Below are 25039 nucleotides of genomic sequence, written 5' to 3' on the forward strand. Positions count from 1 at the left end.
TTTTTGAAGATGACTAATTTAGAAGAAATGTAGGCTCAATGCCTTCTTTTTCAAATGTTTAAAATTATTGTCTGACTAAATGTCAAATGTTAAATATCAAAATGTTCTCTCTGTGAATATGTTCATCCAAAATTGAGAATTACCCATGACTAGATTTTACACAAACAGCACTGTGATGCCTTTTGCTGATGTTTGTTTCAGAGGTAAAATCCAAAATGCTGGTGAGTAGCAGTGCTATCACCGACAAGATCTACAAATAGTAATGCAGTTACACATTGTGAGGGTGTGCATCGTACTGACGAATTCTGTGGTTTCTTGAACAGCTTCGATGACATGATCTGCATTAAATTGCCTCGTAATCTTAGCCACATCTTGCACTTTGCAACCAAAGCAACTAATCAAAGTTTTAATTGGGCTGACAAGTTTATTCAAGGCATAGAAGTCTTAAAAGTTAAACAAACACAAAAATCTCTCCAGCAGTAGATTCATATCTGAGCTTAAATCCGGTACATGAGTCCTAACTGAGATGAAAGATAGTATATTACATTACATTATTGTCATTTAGCAGATGCTCTAATCCAGAATGACTTACATAGGTTACAGTTTTTACGTTATCCATATATACAGCTAGATATATACTGGGGAAATTGTAGATCAAGTACCTTGCCCAAAGGTACAGCAGCAGTGCCCCAGTGGGGAATCGAACCAGCAACCGGTTTTTGTTATGAGCTCTACTCCTTACCACTATGCTACATCGGACAGGAGCATATGACATAATACAGGTGTCTCTTTGCCTCCGTTCAAGGATACAAAGTCCACACTGGCTACTTCACATACAGAGAAGTTAATCCATCACAGCTGTGATATCTGTCCTCCTTTCTAAACGGTATCACGTTGCCTGATGCTCAGCATCTGCTGGGTGTCACTCACTCCGAGTCCTCTTTCAGACCGTTCGCGTGGGTAAGTCGAGTAACAAGCGGGGCGTTAATGGGGAGGGCGAGGCTTGGTTCTGCGTGTAGAAGCGTGGCGCAGAGCGTCACTCACCAGCTGCGTGTTAGGCCTTGACAACGCTTCTCGGCGACGGCCGCGCTCTAACCTGAGATGATTGATGCCCGAAGACTGAGCTGCAGAAAGCAGCGGGTGTCTCACCTGCTCAAGCGGCACACAGTAGGCGTCTCTCATTACACGAGGGACATGTCCATAACAAGCAATGCTCCTCCCTGCAATTAGGGGTGGTCCATGCATAAACAGCCACAAGCCATGCACGAGAGCTGATGCATGGCTGGCAAATGTCTCTCTGTAGATGCAACAGTCCCAGGGGGCAGGGAGCCCATTGTCGATGTAAATTATTTCTCCAGCTCCAGGCCTCGGTGTAATGCATTAGATATGCTGTGGACACCATCACCTGCTGAGCCACTAGGCCTTTCTTAAAGGTTGAATAAAGATGATTATTTTCACATTCTCGCCCTTTCTAATAACATGGACACTGTGATGGAATGCAACCATGCAAAACAAAAAACAAAAAAAAACTTGTGAATTATGCGAGTCTCTTTTATGTTATTTGCCTTATCAACTAAAGCACGTGGTGGGTTCTGTTCAGCCTAAATTGCAAAGTGCCATGCTCTTACCTTTGAACATCGTATAAAAGTAGGGATCATGTATTGTTGATGTTATTGTTGGTTCAGAGTTAAAAGGTCAGGACAAAAGTCACTGCAGTTCAGTTAAATCTGATCCTCACACATTTCAGAATGTGCTGAGCTATGTTCAGATAATTAATATGAATTATGCAAAGCAGTAACATAAAAAAACATGGACAACTTAACTATATATTAGGCAATGGATTCGAAGAATATAACTTGTGATGGGGTGCACCAAGGAGGTGTGTGAAAATAAATTATATGGTCACAGATTTATGGAACAGCACAATGAGACTAGACAAAAACAATATGTTTAATCAAAGTCACTGCAACACAGGAGTGGAAAGGATTAATTTAATTAAAGACCCACTATATTCTATATTTAATAACAATAAAATGATCGAAGAAACATTACTGTAAAAGAGATTTAAAGCGGGAAAGTCTGTCCGATTTTTCACAGTGTATATTCAAATCAAATTCCGTTGCTAAAATCCTTTTTAAAAGATGTTTAATAGCATCCATGTCTCAAATGAGTCACGGCATCAGCTCGAAGGAGTGATAATTGCTATTAGAGGTAACAAATGATATAATTAAACCCCATGTGGTCTTTGAAGGATTCCAATTTATGTGCAAACGGTCGATGAATGTCCAATGGCTAAACTCGTGCTCATTATGAGCAGAACACAGACGGCACCCCTGCTGCGCACCGCCTGCTCTGTGGTAACCTCGAATACACAGAGTGGTCTCAATCTATTAGTTATCTTTTTGTCCGCTAAAGCAATTGAGACGGGGTTAAACACAGACTCCGGGCTACAACAAGCAACAATGGAACGAGCCAGACTTTCGCAGTCTTGTCATGAGAGTTCCCGTGTGAGTTCTTGCAATGCACCGCACATACACCGCACAAGGCACGGGCATTGGACAATGTGTCGTTCTTTATTGTTAAATGAAGACGTCATTCAAGATGTCATAAAATGTCACAAATTGACTGACTGCAGTTAATTGTTTGAAGACAATTTGAAAGTCCCGGAATTCTCTTTCAAGTTCACTTATCGCAAAAATGAAAGTGAATCATACACAGACTTGCAGACTCAATGCTGATGTCCACCTGTTCCATGAATATCTACACTTACTCTAGCTCTTAGGGACCAGCTTTGGTTTGGGACCCCTACAATGGTCTCGAATAAGATATTGAAATAGATTAGATTTTTTGGGGTCATGATTGAAACTGTGTATGATTCACACCGAAAAATGTCTGAGAAGTATGTTTTTGTAAATTGCAAGCTGCAAGGTGACTATGTTGCTACTCTACCTACACTGGATATGTCGCAACTCATAAACACCGAGCACAACACGGGAAGCATTTGCTGCTCTTAGCAGAAGCGCTAATTTGGTAGCTTGAGATGTTGTTAACACTTCCTCAGCAAACTGAGCGAGGCATCAAATTAAACAGTTTATTGCGCGCTAACATCCCTCACAGTTGTGTTTTGCCGGACACTGGGTTGAAAGATAGAGAATGACAGAGAATTATAAATGTCAACATTAAACGTGACACGTTCTGCTGAATAAGGCATGTTGTAAGGCTGTAAATCTTATCTCTGTGAACACATCTTTTAATGCGTCAGCACTGTGCTGTGCAACTATCCAACTGGCATCGTCTTATAGTACAGAACGATAAAAATGAAAAAAAGAGACAAATGTTAGTGGTACGACATATGAGAGGGTCTAGGCCCACGAAAAGAGCACAAAACAGACCTGCCCACCACTGCCATGAAAGTGCTGTAGATTCACAAGTCTAAACTCGGTTGTTTTCTTGTCGGGCAAGCCAGGATTGATTTGACAGGAGTAAATTATATCTGCGCAGCTGCCGCTGAATACATTACGCTGCTGCAGATACGGCACCAGAGGACTCGTTCATGGAATTGCGCAGCGTGATGTTGTCAGCCTGGCGGAAGCCCGAGTGCTCCGAGGTGGGCCTACTGTACACGATTGCAGGGCTGTGCGGCACTCGACTCGACCTAATTGTAATATCATTACCGCGAAAGAGGCAACGAGGGGACTTGGATATGTTTTGTTCTCTCTCACTCTCGTGTGGACCTCCTACATTTTTCTTACATGTTGACATATTCACTTGATTAAAGGGTACCATTTTATCATTTAGTTTCAGAAAGGTATCTTGAGATAAAACATTCATATGAACAAGATCAATAATAGCATTGTCATTTCAAGGCCTTTGTGAAAAACCGAGCAAGCATAAAAATCCGTTGCTCCTTACATTCATTGCATTTAAGTGCTTCAAAGTATTTCATTAAAAAATGGCACGTTGTCACCAAGTTTAGTTGTAAAAATAGTGTTATGCTGTGCACTGTTTACCACAGAATAGGCTAAATGAAGATTAACAATATCAAAATGTTTGTGACATTCTGAAGATAAGTACTCTCTGCAAATACTCCCACCTTTTTAGGCTACTCTTCAGTTCCCCAGCATAAGCATGAGCTTTTGTTCTCCTTATGTGTAATTTCATATGTGGAAGTGTACTTCAGGTTTATGTGTAATTATTTATGTGGAGGCATACTTCACGGTATATTGTACAGCCTGATGTTGGGGTGCACTTGCAGTCTGAGCACTATGTCTGGCACAACTTTAGTTCGTATGTGGCTAGTTGTGTCCTGTTTGTGCAAATTTTCATGCTACTTTATTAGACACACCTTGAAATTCGATCTGTAGCTGTAAGAGCATCTGCTACATGAAAGTAATGCAATATAATGTCAAGAACTGTACTCACACAGCCTTGTTCTGCTAGAGATGCCGCTATTTCTAGTGACCTTAATATTGACCAGTGGAGATTAATATATAATGGTCTTTGTAGTTTTTTTTTTGTGCTAAACACCTGAAATCATCTTTTGGCTTGATACTTGATATATGATTCTTAAAAAATAATATATGGGCATGATGCTTCTGCAGAGAGAGTCATTTAATTCTAATGTGCTGATATGAAAGCAGTGCTAACAAGTGAACAAATAGATCTGTTCTGAGTACTTGGAGCAAACTGAGATATTCAAATGACAGAACATAAAGAAATTATGCAAGCATAAATTGCAAGTTTTCAAAAACCCAAACTTTCAACACATCTCCTATAACTCCCCTGTAACAGAAAACTGACATACAACAGCATGAACAGTGAGCAGCTTTTAACCATGGAGCATTTATATAACATTTATATAGCCTAACTGTAAATATTACAAAGTATGGTCCAGTTTAGGGTGTCTGAAATCATATTACAAGATTCTTCCAGGCATGAATATGGGAAATATGCTGTGATATTTACAATTACAGGTAAGAAGGATATATCAATGTTTCGACCCCCTGAACTATTGTTTTTACCTCTTTTGGGGGTTCCAAGTCTTAATTAGGGGGGTCAGACCCCTGATCCCTGTTTTTTTTTTAACCTTAATTCAATACAGAGCAGAGTCATCATGATTTACAGGTAAAATACAAATCCAGTCAGTTTAATACATGAATTATTTGCAGGGGTCAAATTTTCGTGAGGATTCAGGTTAATTATTTTTGAAATCTTAAACTGTCTCCAGAAGGCGTATGTTCTTGTATTTCCCTGTGGCATAGCATTCCGAATTGTAGGTATGGGCCCAGCAAAGACCGTTTAATAAATGTATAAACTCCCCAGGTCGACGCACCGATTCATTCATGTTCTCTTTGCTGAACCATCACAATTATCCCGTAAAAGCCCAGCGACATCCCACGGCCGTATTACCGTCAGCAGTCTTAAATCGAATTTAAAGTTCTTTGCAGACGGTGAACTGATAGACCAAAGGCTAAAGCTGTCCTTGAATAGTTAAATGCAGTAAGATAGCAAGTCTTAGTAGGTGTCGACGCAAGACCACAGGTTGTTACTTTCCAATTAAACCACACGCGAGTGTCAACACATTGCAACCTGCACCGCCTCCTCACGCTGTCCACCCCTCCCCTCTGTCTGTTAAGCGCATGCTCAGCAGTTTCCACGGAGTAGACGCTCGGGTGGTTTCGGGATCGCCCGGACGTTTTCGCCTCTTTGTTTTACTGAAAGTGGATTTAACTCGGATTCAACCCAACATCCAACGGGCTGTTCTGCTCCGAAACAGGTCAGTCAGTTCATTTAACTTGTGAGAAATACAGTCGATGCAAATTGCAAAGGCCGTTGCCGGTATGTTCCAACCGGTAATGAAAACTGTGTTCGGTTATATTTTTATTCTAGCTTTTTCTCTTGATCGTGGGTGCATGTTCTGCGTGTTGTTGTGTGCTATGTGGTATCGAGTGCATGGCGACGCCGGGCCCGACAATTAGCCTGCACACTGGGGTCATCTTTTTAGCTGAAAAGTGCATTTGCATGGGGATCGCGGGTGTTATGGGACGCGCTGGCGATTGTGGTACTTGGACACGATAACATAGTAGTTTAAGCTCATCTTTGCGACTGTCTTCTTCAGATGTAGTTAGGTGCTGCTTTACACGGCGAACCCCAATTTTTTCATTAGCTCGGAATGTTCGCGGAATCCTCTGTCCACCATTAACCCCTTCCGGCTTCGAAAGTTTGGCTAACGTACGCGGTGATGCGGTTGTCGCAGTGTGATTGATTGATATGAAAATCAAAAGTTGTTGAGGGGGTTATACGGATAGGTTATGGCGAAATCGGCTATGGCAGAACGCGGTGCTACAGGTCTAATTTTCGAGGAATTCCCATCCCGCAGTTCAGTGTCACGATCTAGCTACCTGCACGTGGCATTTCTAAAGAGTGTATAATGACATTGTGTATCATAATAACTCGTGAAGAAATAAAACGAAACGAGAACTGTGTGGTTATGGACTGATTTTGATCGAAGCACGGTAAGAGGCGGCTATCCATAGCGACACAGCCAGACATTCCAGCTGCCTTGACTGCCTCGAATATGAGACTTCAGTTTACTTCAGCGAGGTGGGCTTTAATTTGTAACAATTGCATAGCGTCTAAAATATCTGCAGTCCTGGGTGTATGGAGCCGAAGTTTCTGTTTAATTGCAACCCTGTCTCTCTGAGGTACCGAGCCTGCAGATAGGGTCGAGCACGAAATGCGGAGACGACGACTGCTTGGATTTGTAAACGATTGCCGTTATTGACCACAATTCTTGTCAATTCAGACCGCTTGCGACGTGATTAAGTCGTTTGGAAAGGATCGATCACAAGAGAGAAGTCCTTCACCAAAACCTTTTATTCACCTGTTAAATCAGATCGCATCCAGAATGTGTGGATTAATTTAAGAACATACTGAAATTCTGACACCTTCACGGTAAATATCACATTCAGCTGTTTGTTCAACCTAAAAAATAGCCTGACTTCTTTATAATGTGTGAGCACGCTTGGGGCTTGTCTCCAGCCTTCTGCAGATAATGTTTTGCTCCAGCGCAGGCTGATAGGCGCAACGTGTCCGGAACCTTCTGCTGATCACGATTGATCTGACCCATGGCCCTCACAAAACACTCAGAGCACTTCATAGAAAGTCCTTGCTGCTGTTTGCTTGAAAGTGAGACTATGCACAATGCTCTGAAATACTGGTGGTGGAAATCTGTATCTGAGTGCAGAACATCTGCTTCTCATAAACAACATTTTATCATACCAGTTTGGTTTTATTAACCACAACCTCAGCCTCATCCTTAGACGTCTTGGCCAATTACAACAATGTTATCAGTTGTTTAAACAGCAAGTTCAGATACTAGAGCTCTGAATTCTGTTTGTACTGGAATGGCTGTTGACTTCATGGATTACAGTGGCCTTAGATGGCTGGTATAAATGGGCTAATGGGGCTAAGCCCACCCTATCTTTTACAATAAAGATGAGAAAATTATTGTTAAAAAACCTTAGAACAGATTTTTTAAAAAATTTTGATGGAACCTAGAGCAGCAACAGCACCGAATAGTCACAAGAAAAACACAGGATATATCTAAATGGGCTTTTTTACAGCCTAAACACAGTAGCATCAGCTTCCATTCATCTTCTTAGTGTCAAGTGAGTGACAGGTGTTGTGGCACGCCCCCTTGATTTGCTGATCATTTGGGCTAAATCCATTCAGCCCAGAGCCGTTGATAGAGAGAGTTGCGCCATTGAAGTACCCGGAAGTCCCAGGCGGTCACGTGGCTTATGGAGGCTCAAATAGTTCCTCGCTGCTTAATTTGAATGTCATTTTCCATCGGAAACTATTGAGAAGTATCTCAGAAAGTCAGGCGAAACTACATCATTTATTGTATCAGGCTGTATATTTGTCTCCTAGAATACAAGTAACTGACATCTATTGACTGTCTGTTTTGCCCATTTCTTCTAATAATCACATGATCATGGCTAAAAAAAGAGTGGCTGTCAATAGGTAGCTGGTTAATAGCTGACATTAGATATCACAGATAACGTTTTCAGTATTTGTCAACCAACGTTAGCTAGCTAGTATTGTCAAATAGCTATCAGTCTAATATAGTGATGATATATTGAAGGCTTATTTTGTTGGTTAAAATAAGAGGTGATTTTGGACCTATCCCTCAAAGCTTTTAAAAACGGTAGCTAAATGACAGAAAATACTCTGTTAAATGAATCCCTGACTGTTCTTCAAATTTAGCTTATCGATCTAGCATGTTGAATATTAAAAAATCAGACTGATTCAGCATTTTACGTTGTTGCTGGATATTTTCTTTTTTGGAATATACCTCAGTTGCAGTATCTATTGGCAGTCGTTACAGTTGGAACATGTTTTGCAGTGCATCCCTAGTCAAATGGTATGTGTATGAGTGTGTGTGTGTGTGTGTGTGTGTGTGAGAGAGAGGAAGAGAGAGACAGATACAGATACAGAGAGAGTTTCTTTTGGCATCAGGCCATTCTTGTGGGTACTTTTCTATGCTATAACAAGGTATATAGTGTTGTTGCTGTAACTTGGTATATCTGATGTGATGCTGCTGTTGCTGCAGAGTGAACTATTGATGGGTATAATGCATTTGTTAGCCCACCCACCCAATATCACCACCAGCCGTCGCTGGTGGCCTAACTGCAGTATTGGCCCCTTTGGTGTTGACATGGAGGGATAACTGAGCTGGTCTGAATGTATGCCTGTTAGCATGTTAGCATTTGCCATGGTGAGTTGAGTCTGGCCAGAGCATTTGAGGTGGAAATGGTCTTGGAGAAGAACTGAAACCAAGGAGGAAATAAAAAATAACATGAACAATTCCTGTTTTCATCTGGAAAACTATAGACTGTTTTTTACAAGTCTCTTCAGGTAACCCCACAAATCTTTCTCCAAATGATAAAAAGTAATGGGTCCCTTCATAAATGCCTGTGGTTTGGCCATTTCATCAAACAGCCCTGCTCAGAAGTTAAATATATGTAGGCTCTAGCTATGTTGATTGCACAGTGTGTTTAAATGGCACAGTGTCATTTAATCTGTCATGAAATGAGATGGATTTGTGTATTCGTCTGTCTAGCTATTTGATTTAGTAGGTGGGTGTCTAGTTAATGATGGGCTTGCTAGCTTTTATTAAGTCATGTTAGACATGTAAGAAATTGCCTCTGTTAAGACATTAGGCATCTATTAAGGCACCACAAATGTCACTGTGAAATATACCCCATGACTGCTTCCCCAAAGTAGGCCTAATCGATTTAAGCTATACTGATTTCCGTTAGTGGACTCTTTTTATTCAAGGTTACAATGGCATATTTCATTATTTATTTTGTCAACAGTTAACCTTAGTCGGGGTGACTGTAATGTCTTACTTATTGTCATATTATTAATTCTAGATGTTTACTAAAAGGGTTGAAGTTAAATGCATTCTTTACCTGCTTAGAAAGTGAAGCAGGGAAGGCCAAGTTGTGCAGTGGTGGAACAGCATCACAACTGGGATTTGAAACCTCAGTCTTCTGCTTACATGTCTAGATTCTAATGCTGAACTCAGCCTTGGTCAGTAATGACTAAAAGCTGTTGGACTTGTATGGCAAATTTAGAAGTGATTTGCATTTTTAGGGTGGAAGCAAAGCTGAGGTCCCTACCCAAAGTTCATTCTGGCTTTTCCAAGTGTGGTGTATTACCATCTCCATGGGTGAGCTTTGTGTGTGTTTTTACTGCAGGGCAAATGTGCTTTAGATAAAAAAAATCTTTGAGCTAATTAGGCTATAAATCATACCTATTTGCAGGGAATCCAGAATTACCATATGTCCCTCAACACATCACTCACAGAGTCCAAGTGAGCAATCCATTTTCTGTTCCATTTTTCCGGAGTGGCACAAAGAGGCCTGTATTTCTTTCTTTTTTTTTTTTTTGGATATTGAGTACATTAATTAATTATCACCTATTACCATAAAAATGTTTTCAATTGCTGCTGGTGTCGTGCAGTTTAAAATAGTATAATGTTCCACTTGTATGGTAGGCAAAAAAAAAAAAAAACATGGCAGGAGAAAGTCGGTGTTCCACAAAACAATCGGCAACCATTCTTAAGTTGTGTGGAACCAGTGTTGATCATTGCAGTGGTATGGGTTTGAGTGGAGAATCGTGTTTAGCATCCTCATTGTAGACTTGTCATGGGAGGTTGTTGAGTCCTCAGGAGCTGGTTTCATGCTGTCTTGCGCAATTAATCGCTTTTGACTTTAAACAAGGAAAGAAATGTAGATGTTTTTGGTAGAGAAGGCTGTAGAATTTGAGGCTGTACTCTGATAGCTGCATGTGGGCATGTGATCCAAAATTGCATTTCTGTTCGATAGCTCTTGCATGGTTGCAGGTTCCGCCAGCAATGGTAGTTGGTCTCTCTTATGAGCCATTAGCAAGTATCAAGCAGTCTTGAAATGTCCTCCAATTACCACTTAAGCGTTGGGCATCATGCACAGCAAGCAACCTTCCAACAGCCAATGAAAAATAACCACCTATTAATTTAATGTGTCCAAAAAACACAGCAAGCTGTAAGCTGCTCATGTCTCCTGTAGATTCGCAGAAAACGGCATTTGAGAGTGAGGTGGAATGACAAATAAAACATTGCAATAGAGGATAAAACCATAATGCAAATGGAAGAAGAGAAACGCATTAAGCTGTGGCAAGAGCATGAGGGCTTATTTAATCCATCTGTACATAGCCAGAGCTACAGACAATACAAGCATGGTATTCTGAAAGAAATGGCTAAGTAGCCAGACAGACACTTGGCGATTATATGTGTTCTGTAGGGATTTGTAATATTATGGGCAGCATCAGTTCTCCTTCATGTTGTACGGCTCGACATTTATTGTGTATATGAGGTGCAAAAGGCACATGGTTCCCTGATTTTAACCAGGAATCGTATTATGTGTGCTAGTTGCAGTAGGCTGCCACTAGCATTGCCGCTGCTTTGCTGGAAACTGCCATTTCCATTAGCAACATTGACCGGTGGTTCGACGGCCCGACTGTACACGTCCGTCTAAAGTAAAAATACACTGTTTGACCCTTTTTCATACTTCCTCTGTCATGATGGTAAACCACCAGCAAACGGTGCATCTGCTGTCTGTAGGGGAGGGGGCAGCTCATCTTCACTTACTAGCAACTAACTATGTGGAAAAAGGTCAAACCTGATTTTACTGTCCTGCAGCAATGTTTTTTGTTATGTTCTTTTCCCTGTGTTTTGCCATTTCCATTTTTGCATAGCTAACAAGCCATGCAGGAAAGGCCCCATTGTGAATGAAACTGAGAAGAAAGTTCTTCCTCCTTGGCCTGTGCATTGAAACTCGATACCATCTGGCTGGACCTGTTAAGCGTTTCGTTTAAAAATCGTTCCTGTTCGTGGGAGATCCCACTTTTTGCTTGGCCTCATACCACCTCCTCCTTCATCACTTCCATAAGTTTGCTGGCTTCTGCCAAATATTGTGCAACGAATCCCTGGCAACAGTGAAACAGGTACTGTACCTACATGGAGCCAGATTTACATCATCTGAAACTGGAATTAATCAAGCCAGCCTGCTTTGCTCTGTGGTGGAAAAGAGAAACCCGAGAATCACATGTCTAATGCAGTTTTTTAATGGTGGTCCCTTTATATGCGAATGTCCTTCGTCCCCCCAATATAAGGACACAAAATGGACTGTTTAGCTGTGTACGCGGTTGTGTCATGATTTTTACCCCTGACAAAATACTAAATTTCAATACCCTAGATGCAACTGTCTACTCCATAGGACAATGTGTTGTCTGCGGTTATACATCTCACAGTAAAGTGGTTTCTCTGTCCACCCTGAGATGAAGTCTGTTCAAGACACACTTACCTTCACAGTACATTTCCATTTATTCATTTGGCAGACGCTTTTATCCAAAGCGACTTACATAGGCTACAGTTCTTTACAATGTTATCCATTTATATAGCTGGATATTTACTGAGGCAACTGTGGGTTAAGTACCTTGCCCAACAGTGTGTGTACAGTGTGTCCCCCAGTTGTGCTTTTGTCGTGAAAGAAAACCAGTGAGTAGCATTTTACTCCTACTTGAGGCATTGGAGTCATAAAGAATGTTAGTTTATGAAGAGTTCTTGTTGATCTGAAACTCATTAGCATGCCTGCTGCAATATGTGGGCAGTCCTACTGAAATGCAGGGACCATCAATTGAAGTCGTGCTCTAAATTTGTTTAATACGCAACTAGACGAGAAAATCACTGCATTCTGATGGTTAAGACGTGCCGTTTTTAGATATAAACATTTGTGACAATTTATAATAAGCACGACTGAAATGCCTGCTGGAAAAAACCCTAAAACACATTAATGTTTCATTATTAAACTTTGTATTCCTGTTTCTAAACCTGCAGTTGAATTTTGTGTTTGTTATTGGCTGTGTAGTGCAGCACATCTCATCCCCAACACAGAGATTTAAGAATTAAGGTAGACTTGCTGATGCAGAAGATGCATTTTTTGTGCCAATGTATAGTATCATTGCTTGCAGGATTCCTGTAATTTATGTGTAATTTATGAAACCAGCATGTCAGAGGTCCCAAGGGCACATTTGTCCGTTACGTGTGGCTGCACACAGAAGCCGCGTCCCATGCAGGAAGCCCCACGACTGGATCTGTAGCTTCACCTCAGCATGGGGTCAGATTGCCAATCCAGACTGGATCTCGTCCGGGCAATATCAGAGTGAAACAAAGATGCAGCTTCCCTCGCTCTAACTGCAGCCCTGTCCTTGGCGTCTCTGTACAGCTGCAGAGTGGTCGGCTTAAAGCACTGTCGGTACCCAAACATCTGAGGGATCCTGTTATCCGTGAAACAACCGCTGCACCCAAGGTCCAGGAGAGTGGTTAAATTCCTGCTGAGCAACGGTGCAATGTGCGATTTCTCAAAAAGTGCATTGAAATGGATGACCCTCTTCCGCCATCCTGGAGTTCACTCTTGCTGCTAGGTAGACTTCGAAAGGTCAACCATGCTCTTTTAGCTTTCAGCTGCTGCTTTTCTCACAGTGTGTTTTCTGTGAAAAGCTTTTCACCACATTTCAGAGTTAACAGTTCCGCCCAGTGATGGTTCTTTTCAAAGCTCTACCTATGCAAAATTCAGAGAGTTAGCACCATGATTTTTTTCAGTTTAAATTGAAGATGTTCTTTTTTAGATCTCCCAGTCACACCTGTGTGGCTCTTAAGAAGCAAATTCTGTGTAATCGCTGTGTCTGCAGCAATCAGCAGATTGACCCAGTTCACAAGAGTTACCATGACGGGGGGAGAAAAAGACCAGCACCTTTAGTGCATCGTAAATAGATGAAACACAGTCCTGGCTCAGATCGTGTTTCCTCCCAGGATAGGCAGTGGGTCAGAGGTGGAGAAAGATGATCCATTTCCAGTCAACTAATCTAATTATCTCATAGCAGGGGACCCACAGAAAAGCTTATTTTATTACGTTTGGATACAGTGCTTAAGGCAGCCATAGGGTAGGGCTAAATATTCAACAGAATGAGAGTGTTGGGGCATTCACGTTTAATGAGGTTCAGTTATAATGCTGGTGTTAAACACTTTGGGCAATTACAGCACTCTGGGTGTGCAGGGGTAAAGGGTAAGCTCTAAACGCATAGCAGAGCGTCTGTGTGTATAATGACCCTGTTATTAGAATCCCGAGGTCTGGGGAATGGTGAATTAATCACTCTAATAAGTCACCCAGAATGCTTTTGTGAGATAATAATAAAAGGGATTTGTTGGATGCAACAAGCACTTAGAAAACCTGCACAGACTTTCTGCATGCTTTGTAGTTACAGTAAAGAAAAAAGTATTTTTCTTTTTAAACCTTTTAAACTCTGACAAGATAATTCAGCTGTTAAAATATACACTTCAAAAGAAAATTGTGCATCGAATTGTCATTGAGCAGTGTGCTTGAACTGAAGGCTGCAGATTTACAAAAAAAGTCAACCTAAGTACAGCATGGGGAAAAATTTAGAGCACATTTGGGACTTGGATGAACCCCTCATTCCCATTGATTTTTCCCTCTGCGGGGCTCGGCACACATTCAGGTCTCCGATGTATGGGCAGCACGCAGAATATTTTATGTGGTGCTCAATTTAAAGAAGAGGTTGAGTGGCATTTTTCTAAGAAGGTCGTAAAGGCAGCACGCTTCCTGTGTCCAGGGGCTTGGCTGCCACCATGCAGTGAAAGATTCCAGTAAACGGCCTCGGAGGTGTGGAGAAGTCTTCAGATTGGCAGACATGAGGCGGGTCACCTGTTGGGCTTCTTAAGCTCTGTCGTTGTGGGCGCTTTTAAAATTCAAATGCTTCACACCCAGAGTTAAAAAAAAAAAACTAAGAAGTAATTTTGTAGGTCTTTACAAAGGTTCCTCACAGTAGAAGAAGTGGTTGTTCAACATGAATTACAGCCAAGAGCAGAGTTCCCACAGGGAACATATATTGAGTGTCATTATACAGGTTGGAACTGGTCATTAATAGCTTTCTGGTACAACTTTACTTTTCAGCTGAGCTCTTGATTAATAGTTTGAATAAATCTTTTGTATGATTGGATGGATTTTACTTTATTTTGTTAGTTTCTGGGGATAATCTGCTGTGTGATTGGTGAAGAGCTGCATAAAATCCATCTGATGGGGATGATCTGTTGTTTGATTGGATGGATTGTTTGCCCACAGAGGTGATCTGTTTGATTTTCTATATTTCACTGGGCTGTTTGTCAATGGGGATGCAAAGAGGCCGCTGTGCTCCACTCTGCTTTAGTCACTGTCACTGAGTCAAGCTCCAGCATTAGTCAATCAGATTTTGATCAACACAGGGATGTTTTTTTTTGTATTTTCCCACCGTTTTCACCTAACCTTTGTGAATGGCGATTAAACTACCTTAGGATTGTTTCATTGCAACAACGTCTGTCCTCGCGAGAGCACAGGCGAAATGAATGGAAACCTGATACACCCACGTACCAGTATCACTGTTACCCACACTAAAAATTCCACAGTGCACTACAGGGAAGTGGGTGCTAATTGGAAAAGAGGGGCTTCTCCACTGACGTCATCTGGGCAACTTGCAGGTGCCCGACAAAGTCACAGGGCACCGAGAGGGATGTGACAGGGTGTCCCTGCTGATGTCACATCCGGTTGAGAACCTGGGCCGCAGGACTTGGCTTGAGCACCTTGCTGACTGAGCCACTCTGGAGCCCCGATACCCTGTGTTTATTTACGATTGGCTCTTGAGAATAACAGCAAAGACTAAAGTTCAAGAGTAAATCCAAACAACCTTTTGGTAGACTGGACAACTGACATCCATGAAAAAGAAAGCAGATGTAGCAGGAGGTGCGAACAAGCCTGGTGTTATCAGGTACCAACAGAAACTGAAGGAAACGGTCACCGATAGCATTTGGCTTCCATAAAACATCACAGGCAGTCAGAGGCCATCAAGCCTGCCAAGAGTGCTAGTTTTCTCTCACATGATTGCCTGTCTGTCCTTGAAAGATTGGCTGAAGATCGCCATGCAGTGCTTTGAATTAAAGTGGGTCCTCTCCACTGTGTTTGTGTTGGCAGGATAGTTTCCAGTTTTAGATTAAGCAGGGCAGGATGATGAAGTGAATGGCAGGCTATGTGACAGAGTAATAGATTCCCATTGGCCACTAATTATATGCCTTGCAGGTCAGAGGTTGTGACCCCAGGACCCCTGACCCACGTGCAGAATAATTAGCTCTGACAGGCCTGATGGAGCATCAGCCATTGGGATTCTACACCAAGGGTTGGAGACCTTCAAGGGAGGGCCTCTAAGAAACAAAGATTTGGTTGTGAGAAAGAACATGAGACAGCCTCCTGTAGGAAAAGCAGGGTGTATTCAGTGGAAGGAGGAGTCCCTATCTGAAAATAATGAAGCTTTTTTTATACAAAGCATGGCTTTATTTTTCTTTTCAGCAGTCTTTCAAGCAGGTTACCAGACATATTGTGTACATAATTTCATCTTTCCAAACCTCTTGAAAATAGCTAGGCCCTATGTGTGTAACATTCTGTGACAAACATGTTTCCCACAAGGTCAATGTGATTTTCTTTTCGGGTTACTTTAGGATTGAAAATGGCTAATCCATGCAAGCAGTCCAAGTGCTGCAAGGAAACCGTGAGAGTTTTGGCCTGTGTTGCTTCTCAACTGAGAAAGAGGTGACCATGAAGTAGAACAATGGAGGGCAATGGTGTGGCTTTGTTTTGTTTGTGAAAAAGAAAGAAAAAATCCAGATTCCTGCTCATTTGGAGAGACCATTTCCTGCTGATGTGAATTGTGGTGAAATTTATGGAATTTCTGTTGGGTGGCATAAAACGGTTCTCTTTCAGAATGAGCTTGCAGGCTGCACTGGACCTTAAAAGAACAGGTCACTTTGGACCGGTGGCAGTTTCAGCGGGTGTTGGAGTTTTGGTGAACCGGGTAGGGAACGGTGAATTAGCAACTCCAGTTAGCCCCCTCCCCTACCCTATCAGCACAGCAGCGATGGAGTCACGCGAGGTGAGTCAGGAACAGGTGTAATGGCACCCCTCAGCATGAACGGTTTCGTGTTTTGTAGTGCCTTGTTAAAGAGGAATAGGACCCGCTCGGGCTAGGTTTAGCCAGCTGTATCACATTCCCCTGTCAGTTGTAATCCTGACACTTGACACTTTCAGTTGAGATCCCTTAACTACTTCTGAACAGGGTGTGACAGTTTGGCTTATGGTGGAAGGGGGGATGTCTCCAAAGTTTGTTCTGCTTGGAAACCTAGCAGGTGCCAGAGCCTCTCTCCTCATGGCCTGTTACCATGAGGGTACTGCCTAGCAGTGGAGAACCAGGCAGTGTGATAGCAGGTATGCTCAAATTTCAAATCAGCAACTGAAATTGGCAGACAAACATTGCAATGATGGACTGGACCTCTGAGTGAGCTATTCTTTTTTAAACGCTGAGCTCTTAGCCTCAAATGAACTACCCACATACACGTTACAGTCGAGCACAGGGTTTTCCTGAGGCTGCAAACCCCCACAAAAAGACATAATTATGAGTATCGACCTGAAAAGCATGACATGTTGATCAGTAGGCCCTATGCCTAAATACATTGATGTATGCGTTTCTTAATGCATTTTATTGATCTTATAAAATGGCTGAAATAGCCAGTTTGTGTTAATTGTCCAGTGCTTTTATTGAGGTTTAGCACATTGGATTGAATGAAGAGTGTTTAGGTTAAATAAGACCTTATTGAAGCCATTTGCAGATATAGGTAAGTTTTTATTGGTAAACTGTTCATTAGGATGCATTTAAGATCATTATTGCGATCGTGTAATGGCAGGTGGTTGTTTATATTGCCTTTTCAAAAGCAGATATAGCCTAAAAATTGAACTTTGCTTATTTTACCCTAAGCTGCATAAAGCTCTTTGTAAATAAGCACTCGCTGCAAAATAAATACTGCAAAATAAATAACGTGCAAATAATCAAATGATTGGTCTCATGTTCAGTCCCTTGTTATTTAGTTATAAGTGTTATTTAACAGTTATTGTTCTGATTATCATTATAGTGCTTATATTAACTTAGGGTACATGTAAATAAATACATAGACAAACTATGGGACTTCCAAAGGCTTGGGTGCCTTCAGTGTTTGAAAGACTTCTCTGTAGTTCTCCAAAGCAGAAATGGTGTTGAATTGACCATCTTGTTGCAGAACCCTTCTGCGTGGTAAAATAAATTAACTTGGTTACATACATCCATGCTTTAACAAAATGAAGAGCTGATTGAGGCTGGGTAATACAAGTAATGTATGCATTACCTAACCATAATATTGGGCTACCTAAGCATAACACATTTTAAATATGAGCTACCTGTTCACGGTGTAGTTACAATGTAATTTTAAAATGAATAAAACTATGCAAGTAGGCTATATTTAATATTACAAGTGTACTGAGAACGTTAAACATTACATATTATTTCTATGCATTTAGCCACGCTCTTATCCAGATCGACTTCCAGCACAATAGAACGTAAGTGTATCCTGTCAATATAAATGAGCAACAGTGTCAGACAAGGCTAACAACACTTCCAGACCAGTCACTATGAGCATAACACTGTTTCAGCCCTACCACAAGTTAACTTGTGTGATCTGAAGGAAGCCACGTATACTACAATACAACACTCACTAGAGCACAGAATCCAAAATACATGACAACACAACGTGTAAAATAAATATCAAATACTAGAGGTATCAGGTGTTAGGGGTTGGGGACTGAAGTGGGGGTGTGGATTGAAGTGTACCAGAGGTTTAACCTGAAGAGGTGGGTCTTCAGTCTGTGTTGTAGGATGGCCAGTGAGTTTACTGTCCTGACCTCAATGGGGAGTTTATTCCACCATTGAGGAACCAGTACAGACAGGAATCGTGTCTAAGACATCCTGTTTTTTTCTCTTGTAGCTGAGCATATAGTGCAGTAACTACATTTGCAGAGCACTGCCATGCCATTCAGGGTGTCTTAAGCGACGTTTAGATCAATCGTCCCAAATTTTTGTTAAATTAGCACCCCAGCCAGTGGCAAGAGCACCTCAGCTAATGTGGTGCCAAACTAGAGAACCACCTGCAGCGGGTGTCACAAATGGTTTTGAGTGAAGCATAAGCTCATGACATTCCAAAATACTGTGGTTATTGAGTGCACTTCTGGTGACCTCTAGGAATGGAGCTAAGGCCCTGCCACACAGGTCTAATAGCCTACATCAATCCGGCCTGAGGAAATTGGGTGCTTTGCCAGTTCATCAGTGCAAATTACTATTCTGGTGTCAATTCAGGACAGACATACTGCATCTACCCACACAGTCCCACTGAGTCTGTGAAACAAAGTGAACACACCAGAATGCTAGCATGGATTTTCAAATTCAGTTAGCAGTTGACATTAATTTTTGAATAGCTTACAAAAACAAACATGCTTAGTTGTAATTCCCAGGCATTTTCAGCCGCTCACCAGCATTGGACTTTGGTGCTGTGCTAAAATTGCTATTTTTTTCACATCATGTTATATAACATGTTTTTTTCCCCTCAATTAGGCCCAGTAATTCTTCTTCCTTCTCTTCTATTTGAATAGTTGTCTTTTTGCATAAAACTAACAACGAGTTAAACTGAGTACTGTCTGTCCTGCCTCTGACTGCCTCACACTTGAAGCTGGAATGGAACCACCCCAACTTCAATATTCGTATCATGAGTACCCATCGTAGATGAACTTATCACTGGAGTCTGCAAACGCAACATGATCTACCATTTTACAACCAATTTTCCCTTCCTGTTCCAATTTCCAGTTCACTATCTATTTCAACGTTACATTAAATGGTCAAGGTCCCATCAGGGCATGACTGTTGGATGTCATATGATGGTATCTTTAAATTTAGCTATCTACCATTAACTTAGGACATGTTTTTGAACACTGAGGCATCTGAAGCTCACCAAGGGAGACTGAAATAAACAAGACCAGGGGCTGTTGCTATTCTGTTAAAGAAGACACGGAGATGTTAGAATGGTGGTGTTAAAATCTGCAAACCCTGTAAACAACCTGATGTGCTCTGAGGCTGGTGCAAAACATGGTGTGCTCAGACAGAGGGTTACACCTTGTAAGGTTGGCATTGATTCTAATCCGCTCATTTACCATTTTTATCCAAAGCGACTTACAAGTGAGGCAGAGTACAACACAAGAAAAAAGCCACATAAGGAGTCAACAATATTAGAAGCAGTGCATGACCATGTTTCAGTAGTTTGCCAGGCAAGGTACAATCTAGCTGGTAGAGGTTAAAGTGCGGGAAACCATAGACTGAAAGTTGTTTTTTCCCCAGAGGGTTCTGGAAAGTGATTTTATTCCGATCCTTAAGAATGGCGGTCTTTCGATGGCATAATATCCAAACAAACTGAGATGTCTCATAGCTCTCTGATGGAAATGCAGTGCAGTGCGCTTAAGTGTAGCAGAATATTTGACCGTGAAAGTTTAAGGGGTAATGTAGCTTAAACAAGGGGTTCAGCACAGGAGCTGTTGACAAGGGCCTTAGATAAAGCAGGGGGTTATTGTCTTGCAACTGTTGTGAAGGAACAGAAAAAGAAAAGAACTTAAATTCACTGTATCTGCAGAGCATGCCCAGGCGTCTGTTGTTAGAAGGTACCACTAGAACTTAGATGCATTGTTTCTGTGAATTGGCATCTCAGTGAGGGACTCTCGCAGCTCCGGTGTGCTCCGGTTTGCTGTCATTTTCTCCCCTCCATGTTTAGCTGCAAGGCTCCCTTTTTCAAAGGATCTGGTAGCAGGGGAACAGGGCCTTTGTTCTCTGTTGAGTCAGCGCTGGCCCAGGCCTGCCAACTCTGTGATGGGGTGCCTGGGGCTGATCCGCACCTCTCCTGCAACAGTGGATCAGTCAGAGGCTTGAAGAAGGCCTCAGCTTTGCTGTGCGTTTCGCCTCAGACGAACAGGTGCGCCGAGCTCTGATCAAAGCCAGGATAATTTGTGAGAGCTGTGGTGTGGATGTGCCAGCTTCGGGCCTGCTACAGCTTTTGGGATGTTCCCCCCGCCCCCACCTCACACCTCCCACACTTCGGTTAACATCACCACTGTGCCAGCCCAAGGCTGGTTCCCTTGTATCCCAGTGCCTGGTGTCTCCCTAATTTTCTCACCCCCGCAGGCCCCAGGCTTCCCACACCAGAGGTGTGTTTACACTCGCAATGGATTTGGTTGTCTTCTCAATACCATTAGCCGTTAGCACTTAGCAATGCTCACCATCCAATGGGAGCAGACATCGATCCTCTGGAGGCCCAGCCAGACAATGAGGGGCCTGAGCTGCAGCTGGAGGCTTACCTCGGTGTTTTAGAGACCATGTTTAGCAGCGGCTGTTTACAGTGTGTCTAATTCAGCTTTTCCCCACTGTGGCTGGAGGCTTGTTGTGTTCATGCTACCTCCAGACACACATGGGCCCAGGAGGAGACCACTGCCACTGCTCAGATATGATACTGAACGGTAACCACACAGGACCAGATGGAAATGGGTGTGTTTATTGCAAAGTCGTGGAATGACCCAATCTGGACTGTCGGGGAAGTGAGAATTTAATAAAAATTAAATGGTCTGAACCCAGCGGTCTTCGAAATGAATGCTCTTGTTTATTGTCCGGCACTCTGAATACCGAACACAAATGATACCCATTACTAAAACTCCTCACTTAACCAACATGTAAAATAGTTTAAAAATTGATTTAATTAATATCTTTAATAATTATTAAATTATCAATTAAATCTCCGAATTCGATGATAGGAAATGAGCAGTCTGGTGGATCAACCTTTGCCAGAAATATACAATCACAACTGGAATAAATTAAAAAGGTTTATTGGGCAGTTACACTAAGACAGAGACAAGATTCAGAGTCTGGGCTACAGACCTGGTCCACTATCTTAACAGACACTAAATTACATAAAGACATTAACAAAACAAGAACATGGATGGATCACGGAATGGATGAATGAATGCGTGAAGAGAAAATTACCCAAGCCAAATGTTTACCTCTCCCAAGGAGGAATACCGGAACCACTCACAATAGCAGCAAAACTCCAAAAGGAACAATTCAAAAAGTTGCAAGAGAAACTTAGCCACGGACTGGATGACTGAACGGATGACTGAGCATCTGTCTGTCTGGCTGGCTGAGCATAAGACTTAGCAATTGACGTCAAGGCTGAGCATGGGCAAAAACTGAGCGTACAGAGCATCAAGGCCTGTTCTAGGCCTGACTTAAGAAGAAGCTCTCTCCACCTCCCTGACCAGCGCATAATTAATTTTATGGTGGGGGAGTGACTGGAAGTTTCGTCAGGACTCGATTTTGTGCTTCAGATCCCAACATCTGGAAATACCACGTATATTTTTGAGATTATCATTTTTACATTCATGAGCATTGCAATGACACCAAATATTAATAGGCATGGGTTGAGAGGAGAAAGTTGGCTCAGAGGAGGGTAGAATGGTGGTTTTGCTGCTATATTGAGAAATACAAGTTATCACAGGACATTGCATTTTCCAACAATTTATCCATGACATGAGGATACAATTAACTTTGGGGTATAAAAGGGTAGGTGATCCGAATATGTAGATGCACACAAAGAAACACACACACACACACACACACGCTGATTTGTGCTCAGGAAGGGGAGAAGTGGGGGGGAGAAGGCAACCCTCTGCTGTTGTGGTCCATCTGGATGTTACTGCTTTTAAGAAGTAGCTTTAAGATTTGGCTGAAAAGGCAGAGTTCTTCAATATTATATTAGAAGTATCTGGCACCTGAACCTCTTTCAGATTAAACCAAACATGACTGTGGCCACCGTTTAGCCAAGGATTCTACATCTGAGGGGCAGGTGTACCACACCCTACTTCCAATTTTATCTGGCAAAATCAACTGTGCATCCAAACAGTCAATCATTAGTTTGAGGTTTTAAGTATCTGACTGGGTTTTAGGTGACTTCTTGCAATCTTAAAGCGATGGCTGCTTATTTTAAGTAGGTATGTGACCTGAGGTCACTGATTTAGGGGTATTTATGGTGGTAGGCCATTCGCCCTCTTGCCTGCTATGTATATGTATTTGTTGACTTCTCTTGGTCTGGCCTTGAGTAGGGAAAGGAATCATAAAAACTCAGACTAGGGCAAGGAACGATAAAATTCCTGGTACTCTCCCGACAGGACAGTTTTGAACCCAATTACCATACTTGAAATCAGTGATCAGAAATTGTCCATTAGTCATGCTAAATGAAGAGGCCTGTCGAGCGCCAGCAGCAACAAAGAAAAAAACACTGTTTATCTGCCTTGCGCTGTTTGCACTATTTGTGCTAATTGCTTGTCTGCTCCCTCTTGTAAACCTCGGGTAGATTTTTTTCCCAGACAGAAAGTTGCCTTGATTTTTAAACTTCCTGTGTGTTAGGAGGCGGATGGCTGCATTCATCTTTCACTCTGTTATGTAACCCATACAGAAACGGTACAGAGACGGATCAAGTATCAGCTGATGATGCTTTGAGCACCATATTGTACCGCTGTCACTTCAGTGGTTTTAACGTTACCGTCCGTGGAACGTAACATTGTTTTAAATGCCCGCCGTCCTTTTTGCTCAGAGCTCTGCGTTTTCCTACGCATTGTAATCTGCCTGCTGTTTGAGCCCGCCACGCTCGATTGGCTTTGACAGCTGGGCGTTCGTTTTGAGGAGCCGGTCGTCCTCGCCGCGACGAAGAGCTTTCACGCGGTATTCAGCCAGTGATATCTGGTGCTAGACAGCCGCGGAAGCAGACCGATCTGGGTGTAAAACGAAAGTGAGCATTAGCCGGCTGTTGCCCTGCTAATATTCTCTTGCCCGTGTCCCTCACGCGGGGCCTGCTTTCTCATCCTTTTAACCAAACATCACTTGGAGCACAAATACAGTTCATTTAAGTCGAAATGATTTTTCAGGCTTTAGGCCTTATGTTTGCGAAGGGTTTTCATTTGTTCAAGCGTAATTAGGACTGTATCCCAGCAGTTACAATCTGTTGTCTTGTGTAACCTTTCTAAAAAGATAATTATAGCTTGCATAACAAGCAGTTAATTGTCCACTCATAATGCTGTTTTGGTTGGTAATTGTTAGTTCAACATTGCTGGTCTGCAGTATTCAGCCTGACCCATGGGCTATATTCGGCACGCTCTGACTTCTTAGTAATGTGTAAACAGTCTTTTATACAGCTGTCTCTCACAATCTCTCCTCCCTGGCTGTTCTTTTTCTTCTTTCGTCAGATTGAGGCTCTCATGGCAAAAGTTGTGAAATGGCAATGAAAATGACAACTTATGGCTAACGAGTGGCTTGGTCAGTTCAGGGGCTCAGGTTCGAGGCCCACTGTGCCATCAGCCAGCAGTTTTCGGGAGCCCAAACTGGCTTCATTTATTTGGGGGTGTTGGTAGGCATGTCAGCAAGATCATCTGGTCTCACTGCTCACAGGCACCCTGCAGTTCATCAGGCACCTATGAGTCGCTCACATGACTTCAGGGAGATGCACCCATTTTCCATTCGATGGTCACTGTCCTTGTGCACTGTGGGACTTGTAGTCTTTGGCTGTTGGTGTGCCAGTGTATATGAGTTTGCATTTGTCCCAGTGCTCCTGCAGAAGCGCAGAGGTTGTCGCGGTGAGATGAGTCTAATGTAGTATTGTCCAGCCCACTGGGATGAAAAATGCATTAATAATAATGATAATAAAAATGACAATCACGTGCCTTGCTGTCTACTGGCGAACAATGATTGTATGCTCTGTCATGCATATATTTACAGCAAAATGAGGTCACTTGTCATTCAACTGTGAGTTTTTCTGATCCATTCAAAGTGCTTTCACCTTGGCATCCACTGCGTGCTACTGTACACTGAAGCACATTGGCACTATTTGCTTTCAGGAGGCAGGGACCTCCTGTCTAGCGTGAAATCACACAAGCCTGCTTGGTTTTGGGCCCTGGACCACCTCAGCCAAGCACTCCGGGAGTCATCACTCTGTGTTGCACTTTTCTGTTTGACAAGTTAAGATACCGGTTACTGTCCAGTGTGAATCAAAAATGGGTCTGTGAAAGTTTCATCATTGCTGCACTGTGGTATCTGCTAAAGAATCCAAAACAAACCATCTGTTCTGATTCCCTGGAGCTGGAACAAGATCTCGGGACCTTCGGTGGTCCTCTTCCACATATGTCGAGGGATAAAAATCCAGGTTGCTTTAGGTTGGTTTGAACCTGCATTTTTGTTTTCTGCCACTGCTTGAATTATCAGATGACTCGCAGCAGAGTCAAGTCCCACAAAAACATCGCGAATGCTATTCATGTTGACATTAACTTCCTTCTCACTTCCTCAGCAGTATTCACACCAGTAGACCCTGTGGTGATTACACCATCACTGATGGGAAGTATGATTTGCAGAGAATGGCAGTTTCTAAATGGTGTGTTTACTCCTTCCTCCTCTC

At 42.3% G+C, this 25039-nt stretch overlaps 1 protein-coding gene across 1 annotated transcript in view; it reads left to right on the plus strand.

The window, feature by feature from the left end:
- Positions 1 to 5704: 5704 nt before the first annotated feature.
- The window catches only part of LOC118769795 (polycomb group RING finger protein 3-like), a 47191-nt gene continuing 27856 nt past the window's right edge, over positions 5705 to 25039 (plus strand). The window contains exon 1 of the mRNA XM_036517119.1: positions 5705 to 5776. The gene's annotated coding sequence lies outside the window, so the exon portion shown is untranslated. The remainder of the gene's footprint in view (positions 5777 to 25039) is intronic.

The sequence above is a fragment of the Megalops cyprinoides genome, chromosome 22, assembly GCF_013368585.1.
Source record: "Megalops cyprinoides isolate fMegCyp1 chromosome 22, fMegCyp1.pri, whole genome shotgun sequence".
Taxonomy (NCBI): Eukaryota; Metazoa; Chordata; class Actinopteri; order Elopiformes; family Megalopidae; genus Megalops; species Megalops cyprinoides.